Below are 22,446 nucleotides of genomic sequence, written 5' to 3'. Positions count from 1 at the left end.
TCTGAAACTGAGCTCTGAAGAATTTCCTCATCATCCCATCTATGTCGGCCTCTGAAAGACTTCTGGAGGACCTAATGGGTGAGGTGGTTGACTGGGGCCTAGACTCTCTCCGGGGCATCCCTTGAGAAAACAGGAATGGAGCAGAGGACGAGCCAGTTCAATAGCAAAGCCAGGTAAGCAGGTTCAAGGAGACTTAGTTTGGAGAACAGTCGGATCCAAGGTTGTGGGATCCAAGTGCTTCCTCTTAGGTTCTGAAGAAGTCAGAGCCAATGTTTTTTGATTTTTTTTTTTTTGTGGAGACTCCAAAGATGATGAAGTAGATGTAGTAGCCCTTTGGAGGATAAGTGGGGAATGAGACTCCTTCACCTCTGAAGAGGATTTTGCAGGTTTACCGGGGGTTTGAGCACCTGAAGAAGAAGACGAAAAAGGTGGCAGCAAACCCTTAAGCATTAACTTATAAGTGCCCTAGAATTAAAGGCAGCACAAATGCTGCAGCCAGTATTGAGGTGTGACTCTCCTAGGCAGTAGACTCACTTCCTTTGGGAATTGGAGATGGGAATCTTATGCCATAGAAAGTGCAGTTTTTAAAGCCTGTTGGGGTTTTCAGCCATTTCTGAAGAAAAAGAACTGCTGCCTAGAAAAGGGAAAATGGCAGAAGACTAAGTTTTTTTTTTTTTAGTTAAGTAGACTGCCAGCAATGGTAGAACAGAATACCCTCTAAAGGGTAGAAGAATTGGCGAAGAAAAGACAAGTACCAGCTATAGTACGGCAGATCTACCAAAGTGAAGAAAAATTAAAAAAAAAAGGTTATTGGAAAGAAAACCCAAATATTTAACAATTACAAGAGGCAAGGGATAATTAGAGAAGAACAGATAAAAAGTTTTAAAAGAATTTACTACTCACAGTACTCCAACAATACCCAAACAAGCTCTGAGGAGGATCTGCATCTGTGTGTTATGGCGGCAAACGATATCTGGGGTATTGCTAGTTGACTGGGGCTGGGTCTATATTATTTCAGCGAATGCTTAAAATAGTGAATGGTGTTTAATCGACCCATGATGAAAGTCGAAATCCCTAAATCTTGAACACAAGGAGCAATAATTTTTTCCCCAGGCAAAAAAAAATTGCTGATCCGTAAAAAAAAAAAAAAAAAAATCAAAACACAAAATAAAGTGGGGGGGGGCTTCATCCCTCACACCCCCCTACTTAATTATACCAACTTCGGATTCGCACTTCAGTGAATGAAATGGCAAAGTCCCAAACACGGCCAGGTGATTTTTTTTCCCTGGGGAAAAAAAATTGCTTTTCCATGTGTTCAATATATAGGGATTTCGACTTTATTGCGTTGATTAAACAGTGTTTGCTATTTTAAGCATTCGCTAAAATAATATAGACCCACTGGGACATTATGAATTGAGGGAGGAGCTTGTGAGTTGGATCTGAAAAGTATGCAGCTGAGTCGAATCAGAGATCAGACCCAATACCGACTCACTGAGGAACAAATGAAATGACACCAGATCACATTTTCAATGCGCAACACCATATGCAAAAATATGCAAAAGGTAAGTTACCCCTTCACATAGGGGCACTTGTCCAAAAAACAGCTGCACCTATAGGCTTTACCTATTCTAAAGTTAGGTTTAATCATGCTGGAAGCACGTTATAGCTTGTATTCCCTCTGGCATAGATACCATCTGTCCTTGCCCTATTCTCTTATTTCCCACTCAAATGTGAAAAACACCCTGCATGCTCAAAGTAAACTCCACATAGTACACTTGCTAACCTTGAATGAATACAGTGAATCATGTACTTTTACACCAACTGTAATGAATTATGATGGCTGCTGGGGATGAATTTATTTGCAAAAATATTCACTTTCACAGTTTTAAACTTCACTTACTTTCAGTGAACTACTTGCCAGGTCCTCTTTAGATACAATTTATTACCTTTTTACACAAATGACTCTGAACACACTGAAAGTACAGTTTTGTACCTACCATAAATGTAGATGTCCGAGAGGTATGAATCTGCAGTCCTAACAAATGGGTTGTCCTGCCTCAGGCAGCCCTTCGGTCGGCCAGATTCCAAAGTCTGGGTCTGGCCTCGGCTGATGTCGCACTTCACCCGACGTCATAGCTGCAGTTCAGCGGGTATAAAGGCATCAGCCGACGCCATTTTCCTCAGTGTTTCTTGCCCCAGATGCCAGGTGCCCTCTAGGAAGGCTAAATTTGGATAAATGTAAAAGTTTCCAAATAACAGAGAGAAAAATAAAAATAAGCATGTATATACATATATACAAACAAATACACCATAATAGATTCCCCCAGCTAGCTACAAGATGGGCAAATACCCTAGGAGTACCACAGAGGGAAGGAGGAGGGTAATCCTGACTGCAGATGCATACCTCTCGGACATCTACATTTATGGTAGGTACAAAACTGTACTATGTCCTTCAAGGATGCATCTGCAGTCCTAACAAATGGGTAGAATACCATAGCCAAACTGGGGGAGGAGGTACTAATAAGATTATGGTGTAGCTAAGATCCCTTGCAAAACAGCAGTGGCAAAACCTGCTCGGGATCTGGAGTATAAGGGTAGATTATAATGCTTGGCAAATGTATGCACGGAGCTCCAAGTAGCAGCCTCTAAAATGTCTTTGGTAGCCACTCCTCGTAAAAAGCTGTAGTAGTGGCTGTAGCCCTTGTGGAGTGAGGTCTGATGTTTTCTGGAGTTGTCTTTCCATGGTAAGAGTAACAAAATCTAATGCAATTTCCTATCCACTTTGAGATTGTCTGTTTTGAAATTGCTTTTCCTTCCATTCCTGTTGCATATGCTACCAGTAGCTGGTCAGTTTTCTATTGCTCTTGGTTCTGTCCAGGTAGTAGCGAATTGCCTATGTACATCCAAGGTATGTAATAATCTTTCTCCCTGTTCTGTGGGTTGGGGAAGAATGTAGGTAGGTGGATAGCTTGGTTTAGAGATACCCTGGAGACCACCTTTGGCATAAAAGTAGGATTAGTTCTCATGGACACACTATCTTGATGGAAGATAAGGAAGGGCTGTACTGCCATTAATGCCTGTAATTCAGAAACCCTTCTTGCTGAAGTGATTGCAAGCAGGAAAGCAGTTTTCCATGATAAGTACTGTAATTCTGCTGTTGCTGCTGGTTCAAAAGGAGGGAGTGTCAACTTTTCCAGCACAAAGTTCAAGTCCCATGCGGGCAATGGTGGCTTCCTTGGTGGCTTTACATTTTTAATTCCTCTCAGAAACTGCCTGAGTAGAGGATGAGAGAAGACTGGAGGGCCCATGTTGTATTCTGCTGAAATAGTTGATGCATGAATCTTAATGGAAGAATAGGACAGGCCATTGTGGAAAAGTTCTGCCAAGTATTCCAGGATGTTAGCTATGTTTACCAGTGACACATTTTCTCCTTTTGCTGAACTCCAAATGAGATATCTTTTCCATTTTGCTGAATAAATTTTCCTTGTTGAGGGTCTGCGAGCCTCCAAGATAATGTCTTTAACCCTTTGAGATAAATCTGGGTTATTTTGTCTTATGCAATGTTCCAGGCAGCTAGCTGCAACGTTTTCAAGTTTGGATGCAGGGTTTTGAAGTTGTTCTGTGTTAGCAGTAAGGGAACTAGGGGCAGAGGCCATATTTGTTCCCGAGACATACTCCTCAGTAATGGGTACCAATGCTGCCTCGGCCAGTCTGGAGCTATCAGGATGATCCTTGGGCGGTCTTCTTTGATCTTCAATAGCACCTTGTGCATCAAAGGAAGAGGTGGGAATGCATATGCTGTCAGGTTTTCCCAACAGAAAGATAGGGAGTCCACCTTCCAAGCAAGTGGGTGGTATGTCCTTGTGCAGAATTTTTTCAATTGGTGGTTGTGTGGGGATGCGAATAAGTCTATTTCTGGTAGTCCCCATTTCCTTGTAATGGATTTGAAGATGTCTGGATGCAGCATCCATTCGTGAGCATCCGTGGTAGTTCTGCTTAGGATGTCTGCTAGTATATTTTCTTTTCCTGGTACAAATATTGCCTGGAGCTGAATGTTGGAGCTCAGGGCCACATTCCAGAGGTCCATTGCCATCCGGCATAGAGGGTATGAATGTGTGCCTCCCTGTTTGTTGATGTACCACATAACTGTGGTGTTGTCCGTCCTTATCAGCAATTGACCCTGTTGAAGAAATGGTCTGAATGTCTGAATTGCCAGTTTTACTGCCAGCATCTCCTTTTGATTTATGTGTAGGTTCAGCTGGTCTTGAGTCCATAAGCCTTGTATGCACTTGTCCAGCATGTGTGTCCCCCAACCGAGGTCTGAGGCGTCCGTGGTGATAGTCTGGCTTGGTTGAGGGCTGTGGAAGGGCAGTCCTTTGTTCAATTGACAGGTCTGAGCCCACCATTGGAATTCTTGCTTCAGGCATGGAATTATTGGAATTTGGGTTTCTAGGCTGTGCTTGTGCTGAGACCATAAATTCCTTAGGTACCATTGCAACTTCCTCATATGTAGTCTGGCATGTGGAATCAATATTATGCAGGATGCCATGTAACCCAGGGCTTGCAGGACTTTCCTTGCTGTTAGCTGGTTCTGCGTTGTTAATGCCATGAAATAGAGAGGAAGGTGCTTCTGCTTTTCTGCTGTGAGGGATGCCATTTGATTTGATGTGTCCAGTTCTGCACCCAAGAAAGTTATCCTCTGGGATGGTATCAGCCCTGACTTTTTATATTGACTGTGTATCCCAGGGCTTGTAGCAGATGAATGACCTTTTCAAATCTTTTGCTAATTTGTTTTGTTGTCCGCTTGTAACAGGCAGTCGTCCAGGTAAGGGTAAATTTGAATTCCCTGAAGCCTGCAATGAGCAATTACTGATGCCAGGCATTTCGTGAATACTCTGGGTGCAGTAGATAAGCCAAAGGGCAATGCTGAGAATTGATAATGCTCTGATCCTGCAAGAAATCTGAGGTATCTTCTGCAATTTGGTCGTATGGGGACATGCAGGTATGCCTCCTTGAGATCTAGAGTTACCAGCCAAGACTCCTTGCCCAGCATGGGAAGAAGCTGCTGTAGGGTCAGCATCTTGAATTTTGGAACAATGAGATATGTGTTCAGAGCGGACAGGTCTAGAATAGGTCTCCATTGGTTTTCTTTTCTTGGCACCAGGAAAAGTCTGGAGTAAAATCCTTGCCCTTGTTCCATAGACGGCACCTTTTCTATAGCTCTCATCCTTAGTAAGTGGTCTATTTGTTCTAGAGCTTTTGTCTTTTGATTTGGAGGTAGGTTTGGCATTCCGCTCTTCCTTGGTAGAGTATGGAAGTGAAACCTGTAACCTTCGTCTATTGTCTGTAAAATCCATTTGTCTCCTGTGATGTAATGCCAGTTTACTGAAAATAAGGCTAGCTTTCCACCTAAGGGTGCATCTAGTTGTTCCCTGGTAGGCGGTCTCAGAGCCAAGTCACTGTGATTGTCCTGTGGAAGTGGTAGTGGCTGGATCTGTGGCAGTACTTCGTTGGTTGTTAGCCTGCCACTGACGTCCCCTGTAGGCACCTCTGGATTGACCCTTGCCTCTTGGGCGCCTATTCCTGCCTCTCTGTGCTCTGGTGGTGTCTGGAAAGGACCAATTCTTGGAAGGCCAGTTCCTACTAAACCTTGGAGGCTGGACCTGTAAGAAATCCTTGACTGTCTGGACAGATTTTGCTTTCTCTTCCACCTTCTTCAGCACCTGCTGAGCCAAACAAATTGTGCTTATCCATGGGAGTATCTAGGAGCTTTGATTTTACATGGTCTGGTAAGGACTGCTCTTTTAACCATGCATGCCTTCTGATCACTGTACCAGTCATAGCTGATCTAAAGGAAGCCTCCAGTGCATCATAGCCGCATTTTAAGGAATGATTACTGACCTGCTGAATGTTATGTTCCATTTCCTGAAGAGACTTTTTGTCTAATGGTTCAGGCGAGGACAGTTTTTTAGTTAACTGGTCTAACATAAATTCCTGATACTGAATCATGTGGAATTGACAGTTTAAGGCCCTAGCCGAAAGAGTAGCAGAAGTATAAACTTTTTTACCCCATCTCTCTAAGGCCCTAGATTCCCTTTCAGAGGGAGGGTTTTTGCAGAGGTAGCTGCTACAGCCTTGGGTCCCTGTGAAATAGTTTCAGGATCTGCAAAAGGAGCCTTATACTAATGATAATGTGTGTCCGGAACCCTGTAGTACCTGTCGGGCTTAGCAGGGGCGGAGGAAGTGAATCAGGGCAGTACAAGCATCATTAAATGCATCATCCACAACAGTAAGTACTGGAGGAATGGCTAAAGGCCTATGCTGTGGCAAATGCAAAAGGTCCTAAGCCTTTTCCTAGAGTCTGAAAAAACCTGGCCCTGCCATTGAAATTGTTCCCTCATAGCATGCAAGGTTTCCCCAAAAGAAAATTCCTCAGGCGGAGAGGCAGAAGGAATGGAGTCTTCTGCATCAGAGTCCTCATAAGGAGAATAAGGGCCTTCTGGAGGGTTTGTATTTTCTGAATCATCAGAAGAGTAATCTGAAGAAACTGGCTCAGGGGGCTCTGCTCTAAGCCTCTTCTCTGGAGGTGGGTGAGAGGCCCTGTCAGGGTGAGGTTGGGATCCCCTGATCAAAGAAATGAGATCCTCTGCTAGACTAAGCATTTGAGTACTAGAGCTAGGCCTGTGAGAGGGATCTTAGCAGGCACAGTCTTGGTTGATTTTGCTGCTTTAGCCCTGGCAAAAGCCTTAATCGACATGGGTGCAGGGGGCCTAGCAGCTCCACGTGCAGGAGTGGATATATCTAAAGGGATAGTATCAGATAAATCCTGTGAACCTGTAAGAGCAGGTGGAATTTCAGTAGCAGATTCAGCCATGCTGGATGAGGCCTCGGTGGGAGGCAAGCTTTCGGCCGAAGGAAGAACCGAGGACTCTGTTTCAGCCGAAACCGAGACACTCGCGGTTGACTTAACAGCGGTATCGGCCGAAACCGCAGACCGCGAGTGTCGGTCCGTTTCCTTGTGCTTTTTAGCTAATTGTGAAGTCGGAGTTTCCGACGGCATGTTGTAAGCAAAAACTCCTCAGCAAATTCCGACCGACGTCCAAGTGTCCGTCAGTTGAAAGAAGCACAGGCTAGACAAGCTGCTACATCATGGTCTGGGCCTAAACAAGGCAGGCAGTAAGAGTGGAAATCTTTATGAGGTATTTGTTTCCCACAAGTTAAACAGTTATTCACTTTTTCTGACATCGGCTGAGGCAAGAAAGAGTCCCCAACGGGGTACTTAGCTTTTTGAAGTCTTCGGTAGTAGCAATCTCTGGTTCTGACCGACCGGCACTTGCGAACAGCTTCTGCTTCGGGCACCACGCGGCAAGAAAGACTGAGGAAAATGGCGTTGGCTGATGCCTTTATACCCGCTGAACTGCAGCTATGACGTCAGGTGAAGTGCGACATCAGCCGAGGCCAGACCCAGACTTTAGAATCCGGCCGACCGAAGGGCTGCCTGAGGCAGGACAACCCATTTGTTAGGACTGCGGATGCATCCTTGAAGGACATCAGTCCTTGCCTGATTAATTGCTTGCATCTATAGACTATCTCCAACTGAAAAAAACCCCACAGCTAGCAGCCTTACAAATGCAACAGAGGATTAACAAATATCTTTCAAAATCCGCTGGTTAGGCCTCTCATGACTAACTGTTCTGCTTCCACCTGGAAAGACATCTCCTATATGAAAGCTGAAATCAGCTTTTTGCTGAAGCTCTGTAAGGTTCTTCCTAACCAGATTTTTTTCCCCTCCATTTCTGGCTGATTTTCACTTACTTTTTCCAGATTTCTTTAACTGCCAGGTGGTGAAGTAACTACTCAAATTGAATTTTACTCAAACTGTTAACTTTTACTGACTTTTCTATACCATTTTCATTGTTTACACTGGGAGAGCTCTAATCAATCTGCTGCTCAGTGTGCAGCCATCTTGGAACCCCCCAATTCAAGTACAGATATACAGAATGCAGTTGTGTAAAATCTTACCATAACAGTAAATGTCCTTCTCTTCACTTTTGCAGTATTTCTTAAAATAGGGATTCCATACCTAGGGCAGCCCAACATCCAGGCAGCATACCAAAGTCTTATAAAAGGGACATTGTACATCACACGTATGCTCCTCATGCCTAGCGTAAGGCATAAAGGTGACATACAGACATACCATCCTCAGAACTGAAAAGCCCCAGGAGGAACGATAGTCCAAGGAAAAAAGAGGGAAAGTACAGTTGTGTACACTTACCATAAATGTAGATGTTCGAGTGTATTCACTGTTGCAGTCATTACATTTGGGTTATCTGCTGGCAAGCTGCCCTCAGTCGGCCTGATTAACAAAATCTTGGGTCCTGCGTCAGTTGCTGTCCCTTCTTCCATGACGTCAGGTTGTCAGGGGTATAAAAGCTGATGCCATTACATCAGTTTATCTTGCCCCAGATGTCAGGTGCCCCCCAAATGGGGAGCAAATAAAATTAAAAAAACAAAAATATACCTCCAACCAAAAGCAAATACACCAAAAAGGCTGTTTAAGCATAGTAAAAGAAAGTAGAGGTATAGTCAGAGAAAAACAGGGGGCTGGAGGGAGGGTAAAGTACAGTTGTGTACACTTACCATAAATGTAGATGTTCGAGTGTATTCACTGTTGCAGTCATTACATTAGGGTAATCTGCTGGCAGGTTGCCCTCAGTCGGCCTGAATATCAAAGTCTTGGGTCCTGCGTCGGTTGCCGTCTCCTCTTCCATGACATCAGGTCTTCAGGGGTATAAAACATGCAGCCAACGCCATTTTATTCAGTTTTTCTTGTCCCAGATGTCAGGTGCCCCCCAAATGGGGAGCAAAAACATATATATATATATATATGTATATATATATATATATATATATATATATATATATATATATATATATAAATATATATATATAAAAGCAAATACACCACAAAGGCTTTAAAATATAGTGTAGGAAAGAGAAGTTATAGAAAAGGGGGATGGTGGGTGGGTAACCCGGACTGCAACAGTGAATACACTCGAACATCTACATTTATGGTAAGTGTACACAACTGTACTATGTTCTTCATGTTTCACTGTTGCAGTCATTACATTTGGGTAGAATCCCAAAGCTATGGATGGGAGGATGGAACTAAATAGTATTAGGAGTGGCTATGAGGTCCTGCAGAACTGCAGTGGCAAACCTGCCCTAGATTTGGAGAAGAGAGGCAAATGATAATGCTTTGTGAAGGTATGAACAGAGCTCCAAGTAACAGCTTCTAGAATGTCTTTGGTTGGAACTCCTCTGAGAAAGGCTGCTGAGGTAGAGGCAGCCCTGGCGGAATGTGGCCTGATTCCCTTGGGTACAGGTTTACCATGGTGCAAGTAGCAGAAATGAATGCAGTGGCTTATCCACTTAGAAATAGTCTGCTTTGATATAGCCTTCCCCTCTGATCCTGAAGCAAATGCCATGAGTAGTTGCTCAGACTTTCATAAAGTTTTGGTCCTGTTTAAGTAGAATCTTAGTTGTCTGTGTACATCCAATGAATGCAGAATCCACTCCCCCTTGTTCTGCAGATTAAGGTAAAATGTTGGCAGGTGAATTGTTTGGTTAAGAGCCACACTGGATACCACCTTAGGCATAAAGGAAGGATTGGTCCTGAGGGACACCATGTCCGGGTAAATGTAATAAAAGGCTCCACAGCCATGAGAGCCTGTAGTTCTGAAACCCTTCTTGCTGAAGTGATTGCCATGAGGAAAGCTGTTTTCCAAGGTAAAAAATTTATATCCACAGTAACTGCTGGTTCAAAAGGAGGCAGGGTGAGTTTTTCCAGCACAAAATTGAGGTCCCATGCAGGAGTTGGTGATCTTCTGGGGGGCCTTAAATTTTTGGCCCCTCTAAGATACTGTTTTAGCAGAGGATGAATAAAGAGGGGAGGCTCTGTGATGTAATGAGCTGAGATGGCAGAGGCATGGATTTTTATTGAAGACAAAGATAGGCCCTTGTTAAGCATCTCAGTAAAGTATTGTAAAATCTGAGGGACATTTGGTTTTGTTGTGTCCGTTCCTTGTGCTTGGTTCCAAGCACAGAATCTCTTCCACTTATCAGCATAGTATTTTCTAGTACTAGGCCTTCTAGCTTCCAAAATGACATCCATCACAGATTTAGTGAGAGGTGTTGTTTGAATAATTAAATGATCAGCCATGCTGCAAGGTTCAGAGTTTGGAGCTGAGTGTGCAGAATTTGATTGTTCTGCTGAGACAGTAGATGAGGTATTTGAGGCAAGTACCAAGGAGGGAGTTGAGACATATTGCTTAGAATTGGGTACCAGTGCTGGCGAGGCCAGTCTGAACAATCAGAATCATTTTTGATTTTTCCTGTTTGACCTTTAGTAAGACCTTGGAGAGAAGAGGCAGAGGGGGAAAGGCATAGACTGATAGGTTTGTCCAACTGAAGGATAGGGCTTCCACTTTCCATGCTTGTCTGTGATAAGTTCTTGTGCAGAATTTGTCCAGTTGATAATTTTGGGGAGAAGCAAATAGATCAACGTCCAGGCTCCGCCATTTCTGTGTTACCATGCTGAAGATTTGTGGATCCAGTTTCCACTCATGCGGGTCCATAAGATTTCTGCTTAGGTCGTCTGCCAGAGAATTTTGCTTTCCTGGCAGAAAATGAGCTTGAAGATGTACTTGGTAAGTCAAAGCTGTGTTCCACAATGCCATGGCTAGTCTGCAAAGGGGGTAGGAATGTGTACCCCCCTGCTTGTTTATATAGCACATAACCGTGGTGTTGTCCATCTTTATCAGTAGTTGTCCTGGATGAAGTAAGTCCTTGAAGGCTGTCAGAGCATTCTGAACAGCTAGCATCTCTTTCTGGTTGATATGCAGATGCATTTGTTTTGGGCTCCACATGACCTGAATGTATCTCCCCGCCAGGTGGGCCCCCCAAAGCATAGTCTGATGCGTCTGTAGTTAGGGTTTGGGTGGCAGGGGGTAGAGTGAATGACAGTCCCTTGTTTTGGTGACATGTCTCTGCCCACCAAAGAAACTCCTGTTGTAGACAGGGAATGAGCGGGATCGTTTCCAGACTGTGACAATGTTGACTCCACAGACTTTTTAGGTACCACTGAAGTTTCCTCATATGCAGTCTTGCATTTGGAATTAGTAGAATGCAGGATGCCATGAACCCCAAAGCCTGCAGAATTTGTCTTGCAGATAACTGGGTTTTTGTTGCCATCTGTTTGAAGTATGTTGTCAGTTGCCTTTGTTTGCCTGGCGTAAGGTAAGCCATCTGGGCAGTTGTATTCAAGCTTGAACCCAGGAATGTAATTATTTGGAAGGGTACCAGTTGGGATTTATTTTCGTTTATTGTGTACCCTAGGCATGTTAGAAGCCTTTTTACAAATGCCAGATGTTGAAGAAGAATGTCCTTGTTCTCTGCTTGAATGAGACAGTCGTCCAGGTAAGGATAAATTTGTATCCTTCTTTGTCTGCAAAATGCAATTACTGGTGCCAGAGACTTTGTAAAGACCTTGGGCACACTAGATAAGCCAAAGGGCAGTACAGAGAATTGGTAATGCAAAAAAACCTGCCTTGAAGCGGAGGTATCTTCTGCACGATTCCCTCATTAGGATATGCAGGTATGCCTCTTTTAAGTCTAGAGTCACTAACCAAGTGTTCCTGGCCAGCATAGGCAGTAGCTGTTGCAAAGTCAGCATTTTGAATTTTGGAATGTCCAGGAATGTGTTCAGAATTGATAAGTCTAGTATTGGACGTCAGGCATTGTCCTTTATGGGTACCAGGAAAAGTCGAATAAAAAATTTGTCCTTTTTCCTGTTCTGGTACTGGTTGAATAGCCCCCATATCCATGAGGGACGCAACTTGTTTCTGAGCCTCTGCCCAATGATTTTGTGGCAGATCTGGCCAACCATTTAGAAATGGCAAAGTATGAAAATGAAATCTGTACCCCTGGGATACTATGTTTAATACCCATTTGTCCTGGGTAATTAACTGCCAATTTTGAGCATGAAGTGCTAGTTTTCCCCCCAAGGGGGCTGCCAAAAGATAATTGCTTGGTGAAGGTAGAAGGAAGTCACTGAGACTGCTTACTGTAGGGTTGTGCTTTGTTTCCTCCAGATTTGGAGGTGGAGGCACCCCATTGCTTTGACCTGTAAGAACCCTGTGATTAGTATCTAGAGCATTTTGAGTGCCTGGATTTGCCTTGAGAGGCTCTGTTGGACACAGGAAAGGACCAATTTTTAGTAGGCCAGTGCCTACTGAACCTAGGTGGCTGCACTTGCAAGAAATCTTTTACAGTTTGCATAGATTTAGCTTTGTCTTCCATTTTCTTTAAAACCTCTTCTGCTTTATTACCAAACAGAGTTTCATGCTGTAAAGGGGCATCCAACAATTTAGCTTTAACACGGTCAGGCAGATTTTGCTCCTTGTGCCAGGCATGCCTTCTAATCACAGATCCAGTAACTGCAACCCTGCAAGAGGCCTCCAAGGAATCAAAACCACATTGCAAAGTATGCTTTCCAACCTGTTCTGCTGCATGCAATAACTCCTGCAATTCTTTATTTTCCACACAATCAGAAATCAACACAATTTTCTGTTTCAATAAGCCCATAACATGCTATTGATATTTAAGTATATGAAACTGAAGTTTAAGGCCCTAATCGCCAAGGTTGCAGACGTATAAACCTTCTTTCACATCTATCCAGCGCCCTGGAATCTCTATCAGAGGGGGTAGGATTTTTGGCTGTAGAGGCCTTTACACCTTTGGGACCCTGTGAGATAGTCTCAGGATCAGCAGCAGGATTTTTGAATAGAAATTTGTGAGAGTCAGGAACTCTGTAATATTTATCTGGCTTACTAGGAGCCGGAGGTAGGGAATCAGGAGCCATGCTTGATTCCGAAAACACATCAACAATGTCTAATACAGGAGGTATAGCCAAAGGCCTATGCTGAGGATGAAGAAGGAAATCCCTAAGCCTCTTTTTTGATTCAGAGAAATCCTGACTCTCCCAATGAAAATGTTCCCTTAAAGTATGCAAGTTTTCTCCAAAAGAATAATCCTCAGGAGGAGATGCAGATGGGATGGATTCTTCTGCATCTGAATCCTCATAGGGTGGAATAGAAAATTCCTGATCCGAAGAGGAATCAGAAGAAATGGAAACCTGATCTGAAGATTCATAATCAGTGTCTACCCTAGGCCTCTTAGCATGGGGGGGGGGAGGTTGGGAACCCCTGATCAAGGTAATTTAGTCCTCAGCCATTTTGATCATCTGTTTTTTAGGTATAGAGGCATGAGTAGGTGGCTCATGTGTCATTTTTTTAGTCTTAGAAGATGTTTTTGATCTTGTTTTTGAAGCTGGCATCAGTTTTATATAAAAATGTTGAGGCCTGAAAACACCCTCAGAAGCCGGTGCCTGCTCAGCGGCTCTGGACCCATCCAAGGCAGAGGCATCCGCGAGTTCAATACTCTGAGAATCTCGCAGCATACCGGACTCTGCTTGGGTCTCGGTAGAGGCCTGCAACTCAAAAGTAGTGGGCATCAGGGGCTGCGAAAGCGCCTCACTGAGTACCGGTGAATTGGCGACTGGCTTAGGAGAAGCTTCGTCATCGGTTTTGGACCTCGACGGTCTGTCTTTGCGTTTTTTGTGAACTCCGGTAGTCGGATTCCTAACCGACGACATTTCAGGGTAATTAAATCTGGATCCAAAATATTTTGAAGCAAAAATATACCGACGCTTAATAGTGCGTTGGTTAAATCTAGCACAAAACCGACAGCAAGGCAAGTTATGATCTAGGCCTAGGCAAGGAATACAGTACAAATGAAAATCCTTATGAGGTATTTGCTTCCCACAAGTAATGCAATTATTAACTTTTACTGACATCGGTGAGGAGCAAGAAAAAGTTTCTCCAACGGTGTACTTAGCTTTAGTTGAAGACTTTGGTTCTGAAACTCGAATGCGAAAATTTCAGGAGTCAGCCGACCAGTACTTGCGAACTGCTTCTGCTTCGGGCACCGCGCGACAAGAAAGACTGAATAAAATAGCGTCGGCTGCATGTTTTACACCCCTGATGACCTGACGTCATGGAAGAGGAGACAGCAACCGACGCAGGACCCAAGATTTTGATATTCAGGCCGACTGAGGGCAACGTGCCAGCAGATTACCCTAATGTAATGACTGCAACAGTAAAACACGAAGAACATCCAGGACTGCAACAGTGAATACACTCGAACATCTACATTTATGGTAAGTGTACACAACTGTACTGTGTTCTTCGTGTTTCACTGTTGCAGTTATTACATTTGGGTAGATTCCCAAAGCTATGGTTGGGAGGAGGTATACAGCATTAGGACCAGCTATAAGGCCTTGCAAGACAGCAGTGGCAAAGCCAGCTCTGGATTTAGAGAAAATTGGTAAATGATAATGCTCGGTGAAAGTATGTACATAACTCCAGGTAGCAGCTTCTAGAATATCCCTGGTAGGAACACCTCTGAGAAAGGCTGCAGAAGTAGATGCAGCCCTGGTGGAATGAGATCTGATCCCCTGGGGGATAGGTTTTCCATGGTGCTTATAGCAGAAAAGAATGCAATGGCTTATCCATTTAGAAATGGTTTGTTTTGAAATAGCATTCTCCTCTGCCCCAACAGCAAATGCTACTAGCAATTGTTCAGATTTTCTTCGAATTTAGTTCTGTCCAAGTAGAATCTAAGTTGTTTGTGCACGTTCAATGAATGCAGAATCCTTTCCCCTTTGTTCTGTGGGTTGGGATAGAAGGTTGGAAAATGAATGGACTGATTAAGAGCCACACTGGAAACCCACCTTGGGCATGAAGGATGGATTGGTCCGCAGAGACACCCTGTCCGCATGAAAGATGATGAAAGGCTCTACTGCCATAAGGGCCTGTAATTCAGATACCCTTCTAGCTGAAGTGATTGCTAAAAGGAAGGCTGTTTTTCCAAGAAAAAATTTTAAGCCTGCTGCAGCAGCTGACTCGAAAGGAAGTAGAGTGAGCTTCTCCAAAACAAAGTTAAGGTCCCGGGCAGGGGTAGGAGCTCTCCTGGGTGGTCTCAAGTTCTTTGCCCCTCTGAGATACTGCTTTAGCAGGGGATGAGAAAAGAGGGGTGGTTCTGTGTTACAGTGAGTTGAAGTAGCTGAAGCGTTTATTTTAACAGAGGAAAAAGACAGGCTCTTGTGAAGCATCTCAGTTAAGTATTGCAAAATCTGAGGTAAATTGGGCGGTGCTGTGCTCATCCCTAAAGACTGGTTCCAGGCACAGAATCTTTTCCATTTGTCAGCATAAGATTTTCTAGTACTAGGTCTTCTTGCCTCCAAGATGACATCCATCACAGATTTGCTGAGGGATGCTAAGGGGTGAATTTAAGTGATTAGCCAAGCTGCAAGGTTCAATATTCAATGTTGGGAGCTGAGGGTGCAGAATTTGGTTCTCCTGCTGAGGCTGCAAGGAAGGTGTCTGTGGCAGGTGCCATGGAGATATTTGTGACACACTGCACATGAGTGGGTACCAGTATTGGCGTGGTCAGTCTGGAGCAATCAAAATCATTCTTGGTTTGTCCTGTTTGACTTTTAGCAGAATTTTGGAGAGCAGAGGCACAGGGGAAAAGGCGTACACTGATAGGTTTTTCCAGCTGAAGGACAGAGCATCCACTTTCCAGGCTGTTTGGTGGGGAGTCCTTGTGCAAAATTTGTCCAACTGGTAGTTCTGAGGGGAGGCAAATAGATCTATGTCTGGGCTCCCCCATTTGCATGTCAACATGTTGAAAATCCATGGTTCCAGTTTCCACTCGTGTGGGTCCATGAGATTTCGGCTTAGTCCGTCTGCCAGTGTATTCAATTTTCCTGGCAGGAATTGAGCTTGTAGGTGCACTTGGTAGCTCAAGGCCGTGTTCCAAAATGCCACAGCTAGTCTGCAGAGGGGGTAGGAATGTGTACCCCCCCTGCTTGTTTATGTACCACATAACCGTGGTGTTGTCTGTCTTTACCATTAGTTGTCCTGGAAGAATGTAGTCCTTGAAGGCCGTCAGAGCATTCTGTACAGCTAACATTTCTTTTTGATTGACATGTAGGTGCATTTGATTTGGATTCCATTTGCCCTGAATGCACTTCCCTGCCAGGTGAGCCTCCCATGCATAGTCTGATGCATCTGTAGTCAGGGTTTGGGCGGCAGGGGGTAGTGTGAATGGCAGTCCCTTGTTTTGGTGGCAGGCCTCTGCCCACCATAGAAATTCCAGGCGTAGGCAAAGTATGACAGGAATCATTGTTTCCAGGCTGTGACAATGTTGACTCCATAGACTTTTTAAGTACACTGAAGTTTCCTCATATGCAGTCTTACATATGGAGTTAGAAGAATGCAGGAGGTCATAAACCCCAAGGCTTGCAGTCTTTGTCTTGCAGATAGCAGGGTTTTTGTGGCCACTTGTTTGAACTAAGTTACCAAATGAATTTGCTTGTCTGGCGTGAGGAAAGCCATCTGGGCAGTTGTATTCAAGCTTGCACCCAGGAATGTAAACTGTTGAGAAGGTACCAGTTGTGATTTCTTTTCATTTATGGTTTACCCCAGACAAGTTAGAACCCTTTTTACAAACGTCAGATGATTTAGAAGAATGGCCTGGTTTTCTGCCTGAATTAGACAATTGTCCAGGTATGGATATATCTGAATATTTCTTTGCCTGCAAAATGCAATTACTGGAGCCAGGCACTATGCAAATATCCTGGATGCAGTAGACAAGCTAAAGGGCAGTGCAGAGAACTGATAATGCAAGTAGCCTGCTTTGAAGCGTAGGTATCTTCTGCAAGATTCCTGATTGGGATATGCAGGTAAGATTCTTTTAAATCTAGAGTTGCCAACCAGGCATCTTTGCCTAGCATAGGAAGTAACTGGTGAAGAGTCAACATCTTGAATTTTGGAATGTCCAGAAAGGTGTAGACAGGTCCAGAATTGGACGCCATGATCTGTCTTTTCTGGGTACCAGGAAAAGCCTGGAATAGAAACCTTTTCCTCTTCTGGTACTGGCTGAATAGCCCCCATGTTTAAGAGGGAAAGTACTTATTTTTGAGTCTCTGCCCACTGATTTGGGGGCAGGTCTGGCCACCCGTTTGGTGTTGGCAACGTGTGGAAATGAAATCTGTATCCCTTGGACACTATATTTAAGACCCATTTGTCATGGGTTGAGTCCCCAGTTTTTTGCATGAAGAGCAATCTTTCCCCCCAAAGGGGTGGCTAAAAGGTAAGTGCTTGGTAATTTTAAAGAAAAGTCATTGAGGCTGTTTACCATAGGAGGGTGTCTTGTTATTTCCAGACTTGGATGTGGAGGCCCCCCGTTGCTTAGTTCTGAAAGTCCCTTGGGACTGAATCCTGGTGCTTTTGGTGCGTCTGGGTTTGGCTTGAGAGGATCTGGAAGGAGCTGGAAAAGACCAATTCTTAGTAGGCCAGTGCCTACTAAATCTTGGAGGTTGCACTTGTAAGAAATCTTTTACAGTTTGCATAGATTTTGCTTTATCTTCCATCTTTTTTAGAACTTCTTCAGCCTTATTGCCAAACAGGCGGTCCTGATTTAAAGGAGCATCCAACAATTTCGCTTTAACATAATCAGGCAGAGATTGCTCCTTACGCCAAGCATGCCTTCGAAGTACAGACCCAGTAAAATACAGTTGTGTGCCTACCATAAATGTAGATGTTCAAGTGTATTCACTGTTGCAGTCATTACTCTTGGGTTATCCTGCTGGCAGGCTACCCACAGTCGGCCAGAATTCCAAAGTCTAGGTCCGGCGTCGGTTGCTGTCGCCTCTTCCCTGACGTCAGTGCGCCAGGGGTATAAAAGATGCAGCCGACGCCATTTTCTTCAGTTTTTCTTGCCCTCGATGTCAGGTGCCCACAAACTGGTAGGCTGAAAAATATGCCAATAAAAATGCATGTACAAAAATAACATTTCCTTCATCTACAAGCAAATACACCAAATAGGTTGTATAGGATAGAGAAGTGCAGATAAGTCCCAGCAAAGAAAAGGGGGATGGTGGGTGAGTAACCTGGACTGCAACAGTGAATACACTCGAACATCTACATTTATGGTAGGTACACAACTGTACTATATTCATCGTGTTTCACTGTTGCAGTCATTACTCTTGGGTTGAATCCCAAAGCTGAGGAAGGGTGGCTGGGCTAAATAGTATTAGGAGAGGCTATGAGGCCCTGCAGAACTGCAGTGGCAAACCCTGCTCTGGGCTTAGAGTAAAGAGGTAAGTGGTAGTGCTTTGTGAAGGTGTGCACTGAACTCCCAGTTACAGCCTCTAAGATATCTTTGGTTGGTACTCCTCTGAGGAAGGCTGCTGAAGTGGCTGCTGCTCTGGTGGAATGAGGCCTAATGCCCTTAGGCACTGATTTGCCATGTTAAAAATTGCAGAAACGGATGCCTATCCATTTTGAAATAGTCTGTTTTGAGATAGCCTTTCCTTGTGATCCTGCAGCCTATGACACTAAAAGTTGCTCAGTCTTTCTGAAAGCTTTAGTTCTGTCCAAGTACAATCGTAACTGCCTGTGTATGTCCAAAGAATGCAGAATTTTCTTACCCTTGTTCTGTGGATTAGGATAAAAGGTTGGCAAGTGAATGGTTTGGTTAAGGGCCACACTGGACACCACCTTAGGCATAAATGTAGGGTTTGTCCTCAGAGAAACCCTGTCTGGATGAAAAATGATGAAAGGTTCCACAGCCATGAGTGCTTGTAACTCCGAGACTCGCCTTGCAGAGGTTATTGCTAGGAGCAGAGCTGTTTTCCAGGATAAGAATTTAATATCTGCTGTTGATGCTGGCTCAAAAGGAGGCAGCGTGAGTTTTTCCAAAACATAATTGAGGTCCCAGGCCGGAATTGGTGCTCTCCTTGGAGGCCTAATGTTTTTAGCACCTCTAAGGTACTGCCTTATTAAAGGATGAGAAAAGATAGGTGGTTCCGTATTGTAATGGGCTGAAATGACAGAGGCATAAATCTTAATTGATGAGAAGGAAAGGCCTTTGTTCAGCATCTCAGTTAGGTATTGTAAAATATGAGGGATATTTGGTACACACGTGTCGATGCCTTGTTCCTGGTTCCAAGCACAGAATCTCTTCCATTTTTCTGGTGCTGGGCCTCCTGGCCTCCAAAATAACATCCATAACAGCTTTTGAAAGAGGAGTATTCTGAATGGCTACATTATCCGCCATGCTGCTAGATATAAGGTCCTGAGTTGGCTGTGCAGGATCCGACTGTTTTGTTGGGTCAGCAAGTGAGAAGTTTGAGGCAATATCCATGCTGGACCTTGAGACAAGCTCTTTAGGATTGGGTATCAGTGCTGGCGTGGCCAGTCTGGTGCAATCAGGGTCATTTTTGGCTTTTCTTGTCTGACCTTTAAGAGTACCCTGGGAAGGAGAGGCAGTGGGGGAAAAGCATATACCGTTAGATTTTTCCAGCTGAAGGATAGGGCGTCCACTTTCCATGCTTGCTTATGATAAAATCTCTGCAATTGGCAGCTGTGAGGGGAGGCAAATAGATCTATGTCTGGGCATCCCAATTTCCTTATTATCATGCTGAAGACTTGTGGATCCAGTTTCCATTCATGGGGATCCATGAGGTTTCTGCTTAGTTCGTCTGCCAGAGTATTTGTTTTTCCTGGCAGGAATTGTGCTTGCAGGTGAATTTGAAAAGCCAATGCTGTGTCTCATAAGGTCATTGCTTGTCTGCAGAGGCGGTAGGAATGTGTACCTCCCTGCTTGTTTATGTACCACATGACCGTAGTGTTGTCTGTCTTTATCAGTAACTGTCCTGGATGGAGCAGGTCCTTGAAAGCTGTCAGGGCATTTTGAACAGCTAGCATCTCTTTTTGATTGATGTGAAGATACATCTGGTTTGCAGGCCAAGTGCCCTGAATACATTTTCCTGCCATATGGGCTTCCCAGGCATAATCTGATGTATCCGTTGTCAGTGTCTGTCCGGCTGTGGGTAAACTGAATGGCAGACTCTTGTTGTGGTGACAAGTTTCTGCCCACCATCGAAACTCCTGTTGCAGGCAGGGAATGAGTGCAATTACTGTCTCCAGGCTGTGGCAATGCTGAGTCCAAACACTTTTTAGATACCATTGTAGTTTCCTCATATGCAGTCTGGCATATGGAATTTGTAGAATGCAGGATGCTATGAAACCCAAGGCCTGCAGGATTTTCCTTGCAGATAGGTGGGTTTTTGTTGCCAATTTCTTGAAGTAAGAAGTCAGTTGCTTTTGTTTGTCTGGCGTGAGATAAGCCATCTGGGCAGTTGTATTTAAGCTTGCACCCAGGAATATTATCTCTTGAGAGGGCAGTAGTTTTTATTTCTTTTCGTTTACTGTGTACCCTAAGCCAATTAGTAATCTTTTCACAAACGCCAGATGCTTTAGAAGGATGTCTTTGTTCTCTGCTTGAATTAGGCAGTCATCCAAGTAAGGATATATTTGAATTCCTTTTTGTCTGAAAAACGCAATTACTGGTGCCAGGCATTTTGTGAAGACCCTGGGCGCAGTAGATAAGCCAAAGGGCAGTGCAGACAACTGGTAATGCATTGAGCCAGCTATGAATCTGAGGTATCTTCTGCAAGATTGTCTGATTGGGACATGCAGATATGCCTCTTTTAGGTCCAAAGTTACGAGCCAAGCCTTCTTGCCCAGCATGGACAGTAGCTGCTGTAGAGTCAACATCTTGAATTTTGGAACTTCCAGAAAATTATTTAGTATAGACAGGTCCAGTATTGGTCTCCAGGTTTTGTCCTTTCTGGGTACTAGGAAAAGTCTGGAGTAAAATCCTTGCCCCTGCTCTTGTTGTGGTACTTGCTGAATGGCCCTCACGTCCATGAGGGCTGTAATTTCTTTTTGTGCCTCTGCCCATTGATTAAGTGGCAGATCTGGCATACCTTTTGACCTTATACCCAAAAAAATTCCTGTACACAACAATTGAACTCAAGCAATTCAAGCCCGCGAAGGCTTAAAAAAATACCAGGAATATCGGATTGACCACAGTTCGTTTCTTTTATTGCTGACAGATACAACGGAGATAATACTTAGTTGAGCGCTTTCATCTAGATAACTAGATTTCCTCAGAACATAAAACACAGAATCACTAACACTTAAATACTAAAAAATTCCGCCCTTTTTCATCAATTAATCAATTAAATGTTATTCATCTCTATTAAAATTTAAAGAGAAGGAAATACATTTCTCCTATTAAAATGTCACGTACTAATATTGTTTTGTATGAGACTGTGTAAAATACTGCCATTATTAAAATTATACATAACAGTTAAAAATAACAGTTTTTATTTTTAACTGTTATGTATAATTTTAATAATGGCAGTATTTTACACAGTCTCATACAAAACAATATTAGTACGTGACATTTTAATAGGAGAAATGTATTTCTTTCTCTTTAAATTTTAATAGAGATGAATAACATTTAATTGATTAATTGATGAAAAAGGGCGGAATTTTTTAGTATTTAAGTGTTAGTGATTCTGTGTTTTATGTTCTGAGGAAATCTAGTTATCTAGATGAAAGCGCTCAACTAAGTATTATCTAAGTTGTATCTGTCAGCAATAAAAGAAACGAACTGTGGTCAATCCGATATTCCTGGTATTTTTTTAAGCCTTCACGGGCTTGAATTGCTTGAGTTCAATACCTTTTGACCTTGGTAGAGTGTGAAAATGGAACCTGTAGCCTTGGGACATTATGTTTAGGACCCATTTGTCTTGGGCAACCATTTGCCAATTTGATGAAAAAAGTGCTAGTTTTCCCACTAAGGGGGCTTCCAAAAGAAAAGTGCTTGGATCTGGTAGAGGAAAGTCATTGGGACTATTTCCTGTAAGGTTGTGATTTGTCTTCTCCGCTTTTGGAGGTAGGAGCACCCCATTGTTTAGGCCTGTATGAGCCTTGGGGCTGAGATCTGCCTCTGGGACACCTGTATCTGCCTATTTGTGGTTTGTCTGACACTGGAAAGGACCAATTTTTGGAAGGCCAGTTCCTGCTAAACCTGGGTGGCTGTACCTGTAGGAAATCCTTGACTGTCTGCATGGATTTTGCTTTATCCTCCATTTTTTTCAACACCTCTTCTGCTTTAGTACCAAACAAAGTATCATGCTGTAATGGTGCATCTAATAATTTTGCTTTAACATGATCAGGCAGAGTCTGTTCCTTTAACCAAGCATGCCTTCTAATAACAGAACCTGTAACAGCGGCCCTGCAAGAGGCCTCCAGTGAATCATAACCACACTGCAAAGTATGCTTTCCCACTTGTTCAGCTGCATGCAATAAATCCTGCAATTCCTTGTTCTCTGAACATTTAGTATTTGTCAACAATTTCTGTTTAAGCAGTGACATTAAATATTGCTGATATTTAAGCATATGA

General features: G+C 43.6%; 1 protein-coding gene across 1 annotated transcript in view; it reads right to left on the bottom strand.

Moving 5' to 3' along the window:
* The window catches only part of TMF1 (TATA element modulatory factor 1), a 1,367,094-nt gene that overhangs the window by 1,098,464 nt on the left and 246,184 nt on the right, over nucleotides 1–22,446 (bottom strand). The window lies entirely within an intron of this gene.

Source organism: Protopterus annectens, chromosome 7.part0 (assembly GCF_019279795.1).
Source record: "Protopterus annectens isolate FY-2018-M chromosome 7.part0, PAN1.0, whole genome shotgun sequence".
Taxonomy (NCBI): Eukaryota; Metazoa; Chordata; order Ceratodontiformes; family Protopteridae; genus Protopterus; species Protopterus annectens.
This window is presented reverse-complemented; position numbering and strand designations above follow the sequence as displayed.